General features: G+C 42.0%; 1 long non-coding RNA gene and 1 pseudogene across 1 annotated transcript in view; both read right to left on the reverse strand.

Annotated features, from left to right (window-relative positions):
* Positions 1-17,509, reverse strand: part of LOC113609179 (uncharacterized) — a 314,685-nt gene that overhangs the window by 278,460 nt on the left and 18,716 nt on the right. The window lies entirely within an intron of this gene.
* On the reverse strand, positions 13,636-14,004 carry LOC113609178 (ubiquitin-conjugating enzyme E2 D3 pseudogene; annotated as a pseudogene).

Consider the following 17,509-nt stretch of genomic DNA (forward strand, 5'->3'; position numbering starts at 1 on the left):
TCTGCCGCTGCTGGCTCACCCGGCATTCCAATTACCGTACCCCTCCTTCTCCCCGGCCTGAGAGAGAAACAGAGACCTAATCAGCCGCTACTTTAACCCCCTCCTGTCTGGGCAGGAAAGAGATGCCTGAGGGCGACCTACACACAGAGTGGGGCCAAAACCAAAGCTGAACCCCAGGAGCTGTGCGAACAAAGAACAGAAAGAGAAATTTCTTCGAGCAGGCTCAGGAGCAGCGGACTAAATCCCCACAATCAACTTGATGAACCCTGCATCTGTGGAATACCTGAAAAGATGACAAATGTTCCCAAAATTGAGGTGGTAGACTTTGGGAGCAGCTGTACACTTGGGGTTTGCTGTCTGTGACTGATTTGTTTCTGATTTTTATGTTTATCTTAGTTTAGCTTTTAGTGCTTCTTATTACTGGTGGTTTTGTTTATTGGTTTGGTTGCTCTCTTCTTTTTTTATTTATTTATTTTTTTCTTCCTTTTTTTTTTTAGTTCCTTTTCTTCTGAGCCGTGTGGCTGACAGGGTCTTGGTGCTCTGGCCTGGAGTCAGGCCTGAGCCTCCAAGGTGAGAGAGCCAAGTCTAGGACACTAGACCACCAGAGACCTCTGTCTCAACACTAAGACCCAGTTCCACCCAACGGCCAGCAAGCTCCTGTGCTGGACGCCCCATGCCAAACAACTAGCAAGACATGAACACAACCTCACCCATTAGCAGAGACGCTGTCTAAAAGCATACTAAATTCACAGACACCCCAGAACACACCACCAGACGTGGCCCTGCCCACCAGAAAGACAAGATCCAGTCCCACCCACCAGAACACAGGCACATCCCCTCGACCAGGAAGCCTACACAACCCAGTGAACCAACCTTAGCCACCAAAAAAAACGGGAACTATGAACCTGCAGCCTGCAAAAAGGAGACCCCAAACACAGTAAGTTAAACAAAATGAGAAGACAGAGAAATACGCAGCACATAAAGGAGCAAGGTAAAAACCCACCAGACCAAACAAATGAAGAGGAAATAGGCAGTCTACCTGAAAAAGAATTCAGAATAATGATTGTAAAGATGATCCCAAATCTTGGAAACAGAATGAAGAAAATACAAGAAACATTTAACAAGGACCTAGAAGAACTAAAGAGCAAACAAACAATGATGAACAACACAATAAATGAAATTAAAAATTCTCTAGAAGGAATCAATAGCAGAATAACTGAGGCAGAAGAACGGATAAGTGACCTTAAAGATAAAATAGTGGAAATAACTGCTGTAGAGCAGAATAAAGAAAAAAGAATGAAAAGAATTAAGGACAGTGTCAGAGACCTCTGGGACAACATTAAATGCACCAAAATTCCAATTATACGGGTCCCAGAAGAAGAAGAGAAAAAGAAACGTTCTGAGAAAATATTTGAGAGATTATAGATGAAAACTTCCCTAACATGGGAAAGGAAATAGTCAATCAAGTCCAGGAAGCACAGAGAATCCCATACAGGATAAATCCAAGGAGAAACACGCCAAGACACATATTAATCAAACTATCAAAAATTAAATCCAAACAAAAAATATTAAAAGCAGCAAGGGAAAAGCAACAAATAACATACAAGGGAATACCCATAAGGTTAACAGCTGATCTTTCAGCAGAAATTCTGCAAGCCAGAAGGGAGTGGCAAGACATCTTTAAAGTGATCAAAGGGAAAATCCTACAACCAAGATTACTCTACCCAGCAAGGATCTCATTCAGATTTGATGGAGAAATTTTTACAGACAAGCAAAAGTTAAGAGACTTCAGCACCACCAAACCAGCTTTACAACAAATACTAAAGGAATTTCTCCGTGCAGGAAACACAAGAGAAGGAAAACACCTAAAAAACAAACCCAAAACAATTAAGAAAATGGTAATAGGAACACAGATATTGATAATTACCTTAAATGTAAATGGATTAAATGCTCCAATCAAAAGACATAGACTGGCTGAATGGATAGAAAAACAAGACCCGTATATATGCTGTCTACAAGAGACCCACTTCAGACCTAGGGACACATACAGACTGAAAGTGAGGGGATGGAAAAAGATATTCCATGCAAATGGAAATCAAAGGAAAGCTGGAGTAGCAATTCTCATATCAGACAAAATAGACTTTACAATAAAGACTATTATAAGAGACAAAGAAGGAGAATACATAATGATCAAGGGATCGATCCAACAAGAAGATATAACAATTGTAAATATTTATGCACCCAACATAGGAGCACTTCAATACATAAAGCAAATACTAACAGCCATAAAAGGGGAAATTGACAGTAACACAATCATAGTAGGGGACTTTAACACCCCACTTTCACCAACGGACAGATCATCCAAAATGAAAATAAATAAGGAAACACAAGCTTTAAATGACACATTAGACAAGACGGACTTAATTGATATTTATAGGACATTCCATCCAAAACCAACAGAATACACTTTCTTCTCAAGTGCTCATGGAACATTCTCCATGATAGATCATATTTTGGGTCACAAATCAAGCCTTGGTAAATTTAAGAAAATTGAAATTGTATCAAGTATCTTTTCTGACCACAAGGCTATGAGACTAGATATCAATTACAGGAAAAAAAACTGTAAAAAATACAAACACATGGAGGCTAAACAATACACTACTAAATAACCAAATGATCACTGAAGAAATCAAAGAGGAAATAAAAAAATACCTAGAAACAAATGACAATGAAAACACAATGACCCAAAACCTATGGGATGCAGCAAAAGCAGTTCTAAGAGGGAAGTTTATAGCAATACAATCTTACCTCAAGAAACAAGAAAAATCTCAAACAAACTAAACCTACACCTAAAGCAATTAGAGAAAGGAGAACAACAACAAAAAACAAAGTTAGCAGAAGGAAAGAAATCATAAAGATCAGATCACAAATAAATGAAAAAGAAATGAAGAAAACTATAATGAAGATCAATAAAACTAAAAGCTGGTTCTTTGAAAAGATAAACAAAATTGATAAACCATAGCCAAACTCATCAAGAAAAAGAGGGAGAGGACTCAAATCAACAGAATTAGAAATGAAAAAGGAGTAACAACTGACACTGCAGAAAATACAAAGGATCATGAAAAATTACTACAAGCAACTATATGACAATAAACTGGACAACCTGGAAGAAACAGACACATTCTAAGAAAAGTACAACCTTATGAGACTGAACCAGGAAGAAATACAAAATATAAACAGACCAATCACAAGCACTGAAATTGAAACTATGATTTTAAATCTTCCAACAAAAGCCCAGGAACAGATGGATTCACAGGCAAATTCTACCAAACATTTAGAGAAGATCTAACACCTATCCCTCTCAAACTCTTCCAAAATATAGCAGGGACAGGAACACTCCCAAACTCATTCTACGAGGCCACAATCACCCTGATACCAAACCAGACAAAGATGTCACAAAAAATGAAAACTACAGGCCAATATCACTGATGAACATAGATGCAGAAATCCTCAACAAAATACTAGCAAACAGAATCCAACAGCACATTGAAAGGATCATACATCATGATCAAGTGGGGTTTATCCTAGGAATGCAAGGATTCCTCAATATATGCAAATTAATCAATGTGATACACCATATTAAAAAACTGAAGGAGAAAAACCATATGATCATCTCAATAGATGCAGAAAAAGCTTTCAACAAAATTCAACACCCATTTATGATAAAAGCTCTCCAGAAAGTAGGCATAGAGGGAACCTACCTCAACATAATAAAGGCCATATATGACAAACCCACAGCCAACATCATTCTCAATGGTGAGAAACTGAAACCATTTCCTCTAAGATCAGGAATAAGACAAGGTTGCCCACTCTCACCACTATTATTCAACATAGTTTTGGAAGTTTTAGCCATGCCAATTAGAGAAGAAAAAGAAATAATAGGAATCCAAATCGGAAAAGAAGAAGTAAAACTGTCACTGTTTGCAGATGACATGATACTATACATAGAGAATCCTAAAGATCCTATCAGAAAACTACTAGAGCTAATCAATTAATTGGGTAAAGTAGCAGGATACAAAATTAATGCACAGAAATCTGTTGCATTCCTATAAAATAACGACAAAAAATCTGAAAGAGAAATTAAGGAAACACTCCCATTTACCATTGCAATAAAAGAATTAGGGCTTCCCTGGTGGCGCAGTGGTTGGGAGTCCGCCTGCCGATGCAGGGGACGCGGGTTCATGCCCCGGTCCGGGAAGATCCCACATGCCGCGGAGCAGCTGGGCCCGTGAGCCATGGCCGCTAAGCCTGCACGTCCGGAGCCTGTGCTCCGCAATGGGAGAGGCCACAGCAGTGAGAGCCCGCGTACCGCAAAAAAAAAAAAAAAAAAAAAAAAAAAAAGAATTAAATACCTAGGAATAAACCTACCTAAGGAGACAAAGACCTGTATGCAGAAAACTATAAGACACTGATGAAAGAAACTGAACATGATAGAAACAGATGGAGAGATATACCATGTTCTTGGATTGGAGGAATCAATATTGTGAAAATGGCTATCCTACCCAAAGCAATCTACGGATTCAATGCAATCCCTATCAAACTACCAATGGCATTTTTCACAGAACTAGAACAAAAAAATTCACAATTTGTATGGAAACACAAAAGATCCCGAATAACCAAAGCAATCTTGAGAAAGAAAAATGGAGCTGGAGGAATCAGCCTCCCTGACTTCAGACTATGCTACAAAGCTACAGTAATCAAGATGGTATGGTATGGCACAAAATCAGAAATATAGATCAATGGAACAGGATAGAAAGCCCAGAGATAGTCCCACACACATATGGTCACCTTATCTTTGATAAAGGAGGCAAGAATATACAGAGAAAAGACAGTCTCTTCAATAAGTGGTGCTGGGAAAACTGGACAGCTACATGGAAAAGAATGAAATTAGAACACTTCCTAATACCATACAAAAAAATAAACTCAAAATGGATTAAAGACCTAAATGTAAGGGCAGACACTATAAAATTCTTAGAGGAAAACATAGGCAGAACACTCTATGACATAAATCACAGCAAAATCCTTTTTGACCTGCCTCCTAGAGAAATGGAAATAAAAACAAACAAATGGGACCTGATGAAACTTAAAAGCTTTTGCACAGCAAAGGAAACCATAAGCAAGATGAAAAGACAACCCTCAGAATGGGAGAAAACATTTGCAAACAAAGCAATTGTCAAAGAATTAATCTCCAAAATATACAAGCAGCTCATGAAACTCAATGTCAAAAAAACAACCCAAACCAAAAATGGGCGGAAGGCCTAAATAGACATTTTTCCAAGGAAGATATACAGATTGCCAACAAACACATGAAAGGATGCTCAATGTCACTAATCATTAGAGAAATGCAAATCAAAACCACAATGAGGTATCCCCTCACAACGATCAGAATGGCCATCACCAAAAGTTCTACAAACAATAAATGCTGGAGAGGGTGTGGAGAAAAGGGAACCCTCTTGCACCGTTGGTGGGAATGTAAATTGATACAACCACTATGGAGAACCATATGGAGCTTCCTTAAAGAACTAAAAATAGAACTACCATAGGACACAGCAATACCACTACTGGGCATATACCCTGAGAAAACCATAGTTCAAAAAGAGACATATACCACAATGTTCACTGCAGCACTATTTACAATAACCAGGATATGGAAGCAACCTAAGTGTCTATTGACAGATGAATGGATAAAGATGATGTGGCACATATATACAATGGAATATTACTCAGCCATAAAAAGAAATGAAGTTGAGTTATTTGTAGTGAGGTAGATGGACCTAGAGTTTGTCATACAGAGTAAAGTAAGTCAGAAAGAGAAAAACAAATACCATATGCTAACACATACATATGGAGTCTAAAAACAAAAAATGGTTCTGATGAACCTAGGGGCAGGACAGGAATAAAGATGAAGACATAGAGAATGGACTTGAGGACACGAGGAGGGGGAAGGGTAAGCTGGGACGAAGTGAGAGAGTGGCACTGACATATATACACTACCAAATGTAAAATAGATAGCTAGTGGGAAGCAGCCGCATAGCACAGGGAGATCAGCTCAGTGCTTTGTGACCACCTAGAGGGGTGGGATAGGGAGGGTGGGAGAGAGGCGCAAGAGCGAGTGGATATGGGGATATATATATACATATAGCTGATTCACTTTGTTATACAGCAGAAACTAACACAATATTGTAAAGCAATTATACTGCAATAAAGATGGTATAAAAAAGCAAAAAAATTTTTTAAAAAAAGAGCACATCATGAAACCATGTTCAGTTGAAGTGGAAGAGACATAGAGATCATAGACATAGACATGCAGACTCTCAGGCCAGCCCCAGACGGACTGAAACAGAATCCACATTAAACAAGATCCTCAGGTGATTCATATGCATATTAAAGTTTGAGAAGTGTTGATCTAAATCAACTACCTCATTTCACGATAAGTCAAGTGACTTCTCTAAGGTCTCACAGCAAATTAGTGGCTGAATTGGACTAGATCTTGGGTCTTCTGATTACTAAAACTGTACCACACTACCTCTTAAATACCACTGATTCACTTTTATGTTTAGCTAGTTTATCCAGCTTTCATTTCCACATAGGATAGTAGGCACTGACATATAGTAGGCGCTGACATAAAAATACACCAGTATTTGTGTTACAAATTCACTTCTTTTACCCACTACTATGTATTATTTTGATAACATGGATTCACTGTATTCTATACAATGATAAGCCTTCTTATCTTTCATTCCTTGAAGTAATTAACTCACCAGGACTTTCTCCCGTCCAAATAATGACATGAGTAGAGCTTCTCTTTAGTGCCTTCTACTCACCTCTTCCTTTCCCACCCCCCTTTTAGGACTCCATCAACTGGATTTACAACTAGTCTAACTAATAATATTTTATTTAAAAGTCCTATACCTACATCTATAAATGGAAATAATCTAAAGTTTTTATTTTAATTTATTTCTTGGTGAAAATCTTGAGATTAAAATTATGATTGCTTCATAAAACGAATTGGGGAGTTTGATCAATTATCTTGAAATCTGTGGATCTCCTAAATGAAGAATTTTGTGGGTCATACTCTGTGGCTCCTCTATATTTTGAACACTTTTACAAGGTCAACCTATTTGAAGGATCAAAACTAACTAAAATCAAAAGCGGAATAATTCTTTTAGATAAAATATACTTCCACGTTTGCATCCTTCTGGTACCTCTTGAGCAGACTGGGGCAAGAATAGAGGAATGGAGAAGGAGAAATATGCCCCTCAGACCTCCCACTCCATCCCTCACTGTCTCCTACCCTGAAATAGATAGTCTCACATATCTGTAATGCCGTTTATCTACCCATTATCTCCACCCATGACATATCCATTAGCATTCTTCCAACTTTTTATCCTGTATCAAGCAGCTAAAGAAACCCAGCCTAAGAGTCCTAGGTTCCATTGCAGTACATTCTTGGGGTTTTTCCATTTCAGCACTCTCAAAGTAGGGAAGGAACATTTGGACAGCTCACAGTCACACTCAGGCCATCTGACGAGGGATATGTCAGCAGGCACGGGAGCATCTGTGGGGGACTCTGAGGCCCTCCCTGATCTAGAAAGATGTGGTCATGATTCATGTTTCTGCAGCAACTGACAAGAGAAAGAATATAGCCTGCCACTTATTAGCAACTGTCCCTGCTGTCTTTGTCCTCACATGCTGTATTTCCCAGTTTAGAATTGTCTCATAACCTCAGGAGTAGCCTGCATTTAGAATTTCCTGGGTAACAAAGAAAAACCTATAATTTTCTCGCTACCACTCCTGCCCCTCAGTTTTCTTTGAGAAATCTTTGTGATTGGAAGAAGCTAAGGAATATATAGGAAGTCTGAAGAGTCTTAAAATTTATTGCTCAAAGACAAATGTTTCCCTATCTTGATTAATAGGTCAAGCAGGCAATTGCTTCTGTAACGTGGTCTGAAGACATTAATCAACAAAAGGTCTGCTTACCTCATACATTTCCCTCTCTCTGGCCTGAAATTCGGCCACTAATTTGCTGATGGGAGGGCCCTCCTTCTCTTTCTGTGTTGCAGGGATGGAAGGGACATGAGACAATGCATCCGGATTCGCGTCTCCCTCAGTTTGCCCAGGACTAACCTTGCTCTGAATTTTTCACATATGTTCAGGAGGGTAGAGGGGGTTCCAGTTGGGTACTGGGGGCCATAGGGAGGAGGATGCTTGGGAGAGGGTAGGACTCACAGAGAGACAAACTTTTCTAAACTGGAAGATACCCATCCTAATGCAATACTCTATAAAATCCAGGAAGAAGCAAAGTTTGCAGTGACTCTCGGCCTCCTCCAGCTCCAAGAATTTCCTTCTCTTGACAAGGGAACTCTTTTCCCACCCAGCAAACTGAGTAGGAGAATAAGGAGGTGTAGAAAAAAAAGCAAAGCAGCAAGCAACACTTTCTGAGGTAGACTGAAAATAGAAAATAGCTTATTTATGTACATGTTAATTTTATGCAAGTAATCCCAGAATTATAAGTTGCTTTTACTATTCAGCATGTGGATCTGTGGAGAAATCTTCCTATTATTCCAATACCAAAGAAGTGACCAAACAATCTGAGAATTACAATAAAATATGGGAACAGTGACAAGGTGGTCTCAGAGGTATCTGTAGGCACCGTTGTTAGTTCACTCTTCACGTTCTGAGTTGAAGATACAGAGAGGCCCAATCTATACAGACAGATCCAGGAGCCTGAACTCCCTAGAGAACACGTTTGTTCATTCCTTCATCCATTCAACAAATACTAAGTAATTTGTAATATGAGCCAGGAATGCCTACTATGGGCTAGTCACTGGCAGCCCAGATATTAAAACACTGCTCTCGACAGTCAAAAAACTGAAAATCACAATGGGATGTGGTAAACTGTAGAGGTAGAAATGGCAGGGTCTTGGGGCAGAATAAAGAAATGGCATCCAACTTAGAGAAAGAGGAGTGTGTACGTGCGTGCCTGTGTGTGTGTGTGTGTGTGTGTGTGTGTTGAGGAATAACATGGCACGCATTGGGGAACAAAAGAAACTTTCTTGCTGGAGAATATACTGTGAGGAGGATGCCAGGAAATTAACCTGGAGAAGCTAGCAGGGGTCACTCATGAAGAGCAGTGTATACCATGTTAAGGAATGTGCACTTCACCCTGCAAATAAAAACTGGAGAGCCATGGACAGAATTCAATCAAGGGCATACTACAGTCAAACTTAGTTATGAAGTGCAATCCTCTGCCAGCTGTCTGGAAGATGATTTGAAGGAGGTAAACAATGGAGGTTGGGAGAGCAATTAGGAGTTGTTGTTGTGGTTAGGAGAGAGGTGATAGGAGCCTGAAGTAGCGAAGTGGTTGTGGGGATGAGACAGGAATAGAATGAGAGCTCTATGGGAGGCGAAACCAGCCACGTTGGGAGGTAGATTGAATGAGAAGGGAAGAAAGGGAGATGCTCAGGATGGCCCTCAAATGTCTTACTTAAGTGATTAGTAAATGGTGGGGCCACAAATCTAGCTAGAGAACACAGGAGGAAGTTTGGTAAGAAAGATGACGAATTCAGCATAGTCATTTAGGTTTGTTGGGGTGAGTAGCAACCTGGTGTCGACTTCCAGCAAGTCATTCAACAGAAGGATCTGAAAGATCTCTGCAAGAGGTCTGAGATTTCGGAGTTAGCAGCAGCACGGTGATGGTTTAAACCGTAAAAGTGGGTGCACTGACCCTGAGAGAATATGTAAAATGAGAAGACAGCTGAACTAAAAATGTAAGCTTTAAGGAACACCAAAATGTAAGGGGTGAGAAGAGAGAGTAGTGTCCATCCACAGGAGATCTAGAGGAAGGGTCATAAAGAAAAACCAGAAGAGTGAGACTACATGAAAGCCAAAATAGGAAAGAGATTCAATAACCTGCATCAAATGCAACAGAAGTACAGCAAAACATAAGGTCTTAAACATCCCATTGGATATGGTAGTTAAGAGATCATTGGTAATTTTAACTTGATCATTTTAATGGAATGATGGCACCAGAAGCCAAGTTAAGAGACTTAAAAAGAAATGGGAAGTGAAGAAGTAGAAACAGAAAGTACAGCCCACTCTAAAGAGTTTGCATGAGAAAGGAAGAGGTTGTTGAGAGCTAGAAGATGTGGATTCAAGGGAAGCTTCTGACATCAGAGGCAACTTGAGCAAGCTGATAGACTTAGAGGGGGAGAACTAGAAGATACAGGATAGAGGGGGATGAATGATGTGACAAAGTTCCAGAAAATGCAGGAAGCACCAGGATCAAGAGCACAGGTGAAGGGATTAACCTTGAAATGAGGTGAGAGTCAGGAAGAGCAATCATTTTCCTGGGAGGTTGCTGCATGGAAGGATGAGCAGCCTCTACGAGTGAGGACTGCAGAGGAAGTTGAGACTTTGAGGAGATCCAGGTCTCCGTTAAGAAAAGGAGGTGGAAGAGTTTTCTGAAAACTCCTTGGGGAAGAAAGAGTGTATGTTAACAGCTGATAGGGGGCTAAATGTCACCAACACCCTCAAAGAATTCTCAGGTCCTTGGTAGGGGTAGAAAACAGTCTGACTTAAACTCAGTAGATGTTTCAATAAATCTGAGAGTCCTCCATCTAATGAGGAAGGATTTCAATGGGACCATGACTTCTACAGCCTATAAAACATTAACAGTACCATTGCTAATGCAAGGAAACCTTCTTATGCCAGAGTAAATAAAAAATAAAGGTGTGAGCTTAGATATGAGACAAGGTGGCTCTGAACAGGAATTTATGTTTCTGCTAAGCTGGTTTCTGGTCACTCACACTCTTTGTCTTTTTTCATTTAAATTTCTGGGTCCTTTTCCCATTATGGTGACTATTCACTTGACAGATGATAGAAGGCCAGCTAAGGATGGAGTATGATTAGCATATAAACAAGATTTTAAAATAGCTGGAACAGAGAAGGACTTCAGAGCCTGCTAATCACTGGAGACTTGACCTCGAGAGAAAGTGCACTTGGGCAATTCTCAGCCAACCCTAAGAATGCCCTGCCTTGCCTCCGGTGACCCAGAGTGAGTCACCATTTAACTTGGCTATAAGCTGCCACCGCACCTTTAATTTAGCTCTAATATTCTAAAAAAAAACAACAACAAAAAGCTTAGGCACAAATATAGAGTACTTGAAGGAAATGCGGAATAGTGTAAAAGTGAAGACTTAGACTCAGACCAGAGTCAAATGGCAGTTACCATGCCAAGCTTTATTTCCCTTAGCAAGTTACCAGAACTCTGAGTAAGAGAAGTCACCAACTAAGCTAAGTCATCTGTGGGCCAAGTCCTTTACGTACATAACCAGAATATCCCCAACTCTACCAGCTTCCTGGCTCAGCTGCCCCCAGTGTAATAGTCTGAGCCCCTACCTAACCATCCTAAGTTAGAGAAGTCAGTTATCTTTTCCAGAATTTCCCAGGTGGATGCAAATGTTCTTCGAACTCCTGCTGTCAGCGCATTTCTTACCCCCTTTCACCATCTCCCTTCTGAGATGCTGTCCTCTCTCCTTTTCCGGTGTTGAGTGGATATGGCCCCTGCTCCTTAGGCCTCCACACAGCACGAACAGAAAGCTTTCCCTGAAAGTCTGTGATAATGGAGGCAACTGCAGACCAGAGGCAGACTGAAGTGGAATATCACACATCAGGCCAGGCAGCATCTCTTGCTAATCCTCCATGTACCCGGGATCTCAACCTGCCATTGTGAGCTTTCCACCATCCCCTCTTTCCTCTGCTTTCCAGGGCCAGGAAACAGACATTTCCTCTTACTTTATTACTCAGGGAATTTCCAGGTCCCCTTGGTGCACTGCCTCATCCCCCCTGTGCATTACCTTCAACAACTACAGAGGGCTCTCTATGTGAGTTTCTACTCTGGGCTCTACCCCAAACAACACAAAGAATCATCAGAGCTTTGAAACAGCAAATTTTCTGGCATGAGCCCCAGGTCACATGTGTGGTCTGAGATCACTGTCCCATAAGTAGCTATCATAAGTAGAAAGGAAGGGAATAGAAAAGTTATTCTCTCCCTGTCCACGCAAAGGCCTGGGTCCTGAGGTTCCGGGATTCTATTTTCCTGTTATACATATATCACTTTAAATCCTCACAATGACATTCTAAGACATGCATTATTATCTCCATTTCACAGATGAGGAAGTTTAAGCTGAGAGAACTGAAATAATTTGCCCAGGGTCATAAAGCTAATAAGTAACAGAGTTACAATTAGAACCCAGTGGTAAACTGCTGCTCCCTCTTGGAAGTCCAGCTAGCTTGAGACCATGCTGTGAGGAAGCCCAATCAGCCACATGGAGAAAGACAAAAGCCTCACAGAGAAGCATCAAGAAGCCAGGCATGTGAGTGAAGCCTTCTAAGACTTTCCAGCCCATGTTAGGCAGCAGCTGACTACAGACAAGCGAATGACCCCAGCCAATGTCACATTGGACAAAATTATCTGGCCAAAACCTACCCAAATTTCTTACCATTCCTGTTTTTAAATCCAAAATGTGAGAGGCCTTCAGGAGGCTCCACTAAGGAAGATAGGTCACTCAGAAACCAGACTGCTTTCTCACAGACTCATTTCTCCTGAAGAATCTGCCTGCGCAGTTGGCAAAGAATGACGTAGCCCTGTAGGACCAGAAGAAATGCCCTAAGGTAGAGCAGATTCTGGCTGAGAACTGACCCAAACCATAGTTTTAAATCTCAGGAAAGAAATCTACTTATATTTCTGTCTACCCATTTCATTGCTACAGTGTATGTGTGTATGTGTGTGTGTGTGTGTGTGTGTGTGTGTGTGTGTGTGTGTGTGCACTTATGCTTAGGGTCCTCTATGCAGACAAGCAATTTCACCACTTGTGTTCCATCTCCATAAACCTGAGAAATGGCCTCCTATGTTCATTCATGTAAAACATGTTCACAAAGCAGCTTCTGTGTAGCAGGCGCCATTCTAGGCCCAATGGATTCCACCACAAAAAGGGCAGGCATGGCTCTGCCTGCTCTCAAGGAACTTCAGCTAGGAAACCAAGCAAGAAATAAGGAAACGAATCAATAAAATATAAAAATTACGGGGTCATAGTAAGAATTATGAAGAAAACAATGTGAGATCTAGGGCTCGAGCATGATGGAGGGAGGTGGGGTATGGCAGGGAACAGTGTCTAGTTTTAAAGTCCCCTCTGAAAAACTGACTTTTGAGTAAAGACTTGAATGAATCCAGGGAGGGAACTGAGTGGAGAAATGGAGGAAGAATATTCCAGGAGGAGGCGAAAGCACACGTAAAGGCCCTGAGGAAGAAATAGGCTGGGGCTACTCTTGGAGAGCAAGAGGGCTGTGTGGCTGGAGTGGAGGCGGGGAAGTGGGGAGACTGGGGAGATGAATGGGGGTCACGTGGTGGAGCCTTCACACCACAGTGGGGAGAGTGGATGCTCTTCTAGTGTGTTGTGGGAAGGCATTGGAGGGCTCTGAGCAGCACACTCTGGCCCGCTGTGTGAAAAATAGACTCTAGAGGGGATCAAGTGGAAGCAGAGAAATTGGGCTTTTTTTTAACAGTCATTTGAAGTTGATTCCAGCTATAATGCAGGGTAGTCTGATTTTAAGGTAGCATCACATGGCATACTTCTGAGTCCATTCCCGAGATATTCTGTTGTACTTATCTCTGTCTGTTTTATCGATCTGTGCAATCTCTGGCACTAGGGGCTCATCTGGGTTTGGATCACACGGCAGTGAACAAATGGATAAAAGAACTTTAGAAACAGTTAATATTTGGATGATAAATTCTTGTTGTAAATGCAACCTTAGGTGGTTTGAAGGGGTAGTCTGTAGGAAAATGAATTGTCAAAAAGAATACACCGCCTTGATATGGGCTGTCACTAGGTCCCATAATTCTGGCTTGCCAATGAAACATGTCATCCCCAACTGGATCTGCAGAACATTGTCTAGACTGCAATTGTCTAGAAGAGCAGTGAGAGTGGCCTGAACTGGAGTGGTAAGAAGTGATAAGACAGGGGATGTTTTGAAGGTGGAGTGCCTCAATTACGCACACATAATTATTATTCAGATCCAGTTCCTCAGCTCTGAGATGTGGAAGCATTTTCACTTTTTAAACTGATGATGAAAAATGCTGAGCTGGGTACTCCATCAGTGGCTCGGGAGGCAGTGTTTGGCATTCCAAGCCTGCCCCCGGACTGCAGAGATGCCCAAATCACCAGGACAGCTCTATGATGGGGAGATGAGAGGATTTTATTTGGTCCCAAAGGAAAGCTCCATGTAATGATGTGCCAGGGCTGCCTGTTGGTTCCTGCCTAGGTGGACAGACCAGACAACTTTCCAGCCAGTCACACAACGATCCATTGAGTTTGTCCTATCCGCCATCTTGGAGGAGGGAGATCTGAGTTTTGCGGCATGTTCTTTGGAGAATGACGTAATTAAATTTTTTGAAGCCTGACTAATATTCCTTAATAGGTAGAACTAGTTTCTGGGCAGAGGAGGACCAGTTTGTATGAGGAACCCAGGATCTTCTAAGAAGGAAGTAACCTGGTCCCCTGTTTTCCCTCAAGATTTAAAATTAGGGGGAAAAATGGTGGCCCTGACCATGTTTCATTGGCAGAAGGAGATTCCAAAGGCAGGAAAGGCAAAGGGATGCCATGATGGGGACACCAGCTGATCACAGGAGCCTGAGGTTCGTGGGGCTGGGCCAGTTCTGGGAGAGCAGTGGTTGAGGCACAAAGCCTCGCAGTGCAGTTCCAGGGCCTGTGGCTTAGAGAGCCATAACTTCAGAGCCCAAGCATGGGGTTCCTCAATGGAATGGTAGTGATGAGAGTCTAGATCTGTGAAGACATCACAGTATTACAAACAGCTTCCAACAGTGGAGCCATGTGACAGCAAGAAAAACAAGCAGCACAGGATTGATCAGATACCACTTTGTCACCTCCCGGTGTTTGAACATATCTCTGGATCCCTTTGGACTGAATGAGCCCCTAGTCTTCATGGACAGTGGGAGAAGGAAGGGCCTTCGGATGAGCTCTGTACTTCCTGAGAATGAGGACAGATGAGGGCCCTACTGATTAACTGAGGAGATAAAAAGCACCACATATTTGGTAATGGACATATACATGGTATGGTGTATGGTATACCATATACATGGTAAGATACCTCTACAGAGAGAGAGAGAACAGACTGTCCTATATCATAAAAATGTGGCACTGGCTACATTTACTAGTAAGGAAATGGGTAATTTATCTTTTTACTTGTTTTTGTTTTCAGATTTTCTACAATGGACATGCATTACTTTTTCCAGAAAAGAAAAAAAAGTAAATTAAAGAAGAGAATATTTTAGTCCACACCCCTCACCCTGCCAGCAAGTGCCCCTGTGGGTGACCTCAGGAACCCATAACCACTGATGACTTCCGGGAGCTCTTCTGGCTCCTATGATGGTCAGAGGTGATGACTCCTAGGCCAGTGAGTAGCTAGAGCCTGCTGTCCTCTCAGCAGGCATCCTGGCCAGCCTGACCTCAGAGTTAAGGTGAGTTTCCCCAGCCCAGGACAGGATGGTGGCAGGACCCTCCTCCACCTCCTGTTGTTGATCTGGGCTCCCTCAGCTGTTCAGGGGCTCCACGAGGAGACCACTGAGGGATGTCAGGTGGGGATTCCCATATAAGTCCTCTGACTCCACACGTGTACTTTACAGAGAGAGTTTCGCTTCAAGTACCAGGCATCACACTCACAGAGCAACAAATAGAACCTCTCTTGTGAGATTTGCATGCCACAGCCTATCCTCTTGGGTTCACTTCGTTGCCACAAACATTTATATATTACCTTTACATGGTCAGAGCTCTGAGCTGAAGGCTGAGGGGGACAAAGATGAAAACCCTGACTCTCTGCCTTCAAAGAACCTCCAGCCCAGAGGGAAGCAGGAGATGTAGAAAAGGCTCTGACACAGGAAGAACGCACTCTGAAAACAGAGACCAGCAGGTCAGCTCGTGACTGACTCCCTGCTACACCAGCCAAAACTACTTCTGGTATCAGGTCCTGCCTTCAACACTTTTCTCAGATGAGTCCCCTGGCATTCATTCCCACTACGTCTGCAATGGTTCTGCCCTCTCCAGCTCTCACCAAGACCCGCACACCAGCCTCAGACCATCGTTCAATCCAAGAGGCACTGCCAGAATTTTTCTAAAATCCCCTCTCCTCCTTGAAAGTATTCAACAGCCTCCTCTGACCTTCTGTATGAAGTCTTAACTCTTTGACACGGCATTCGGTGCCTTTCCTGATATAACCTATCTTTCCTATCTTTTTCTCACTGCCCTCTAGCCCCTAGCAAACCCCTACAGCCATTCCCTGCGCCCTCCCTGACCCCAGCCAGAACACTCCGACAAGACCAGACTTATCAACATTCCTCAAATACAACACAGCCTAGAAGATCCTTTACCTTAATCTCTGCTTGTCAGGAGTCTATTTATTCTTCAAGGTGCAATTTCAATGTCTCCTTTTCCACAGAGCCTTCTTCAGATCTTGAGTCAGAATTAATCCTGCCTTGGACCATAACAGTACTTTGCTTATATCTTCTTAATTGCACTCATCATATGCTTTGCCATCCTCCGCTTAACCTTGAGCTCCCAGAAAACAAACATCGCATGTCATTCCCCTTGGTGTCCCCCCACAATACAGGTCCTAGCAGACAGAAGACACTTGTTTGTTAACTTATTGAATCAAGATGCAAGTCATTCTTATGTTTTCAATACAAAAAAAAAAAAAATTTAAGAAGTATCTTGGCTCAGGCATTGGTTCACAGATCCTAGATGGTTATGAGGTACTAATCGGTCCAAGGATTGATACCCTGATATAAATCTTTACAATTTAATTTTGTTCAGTGAATTTGCTTACATTGATCTCTCCCCCCCCGCACCTGCCACACACACACACACACAGATATATAGATATATACATATATATGTACATACACATACGCAATATTGATTCTGTTGTTTCCCTAGAGAACCTTGACTAATAAAGCAATCAACTCTGGACAGGCTGGAAAACTAAGCAGCTCCTGCCAGTACAGAGGGCCTGGCCCCAGTGGATACTGCATGTCAATTCAGTACAATTATTCATATAGGAACACTTTTTCCCAAGCCCTTATATTTCTTCCACATGGAGAGACAGCCATTAGTGTGACACTCCTGACCATCTCCACCCCTCACTCACCCAGTTGGTGAGTTAAATGGAGAAACTAGATGAGTTACCCACCCTCCTCCTCTTCTTTCTGTTCCCCTTTGCCTTTTCATGCTCTAAGTCTTACCTGGAAAAATGTCCAGCTGTACCCGTGGCAGGGCAGACAAGTCTGCCTAACGCTGTACTCAGCTGGCAGGGCCATTTGATTCTCATTATAAGCTGCATCTTCCAACTTAGCCTCTGCCAATAATAAAGAAAAATT

This window comes from Aethalodelphis obliquidens, unplaced genomic scaffold (assembly GCF_003676395.1).
Source record: "Aethalodelphis obliquidens isolate GAN/ISIS:26980383/991018 unplaced genomic scaffold, ASM367639v1 scaffold55, whole genome shotgun sequence".
Lineage (NCBI taxonomy): Eukaryota > Metazoa > Chordata > Mammalia > Artiodactyla > Delphinidae > Aethalodelphis > Aethalodelphis obliquidens.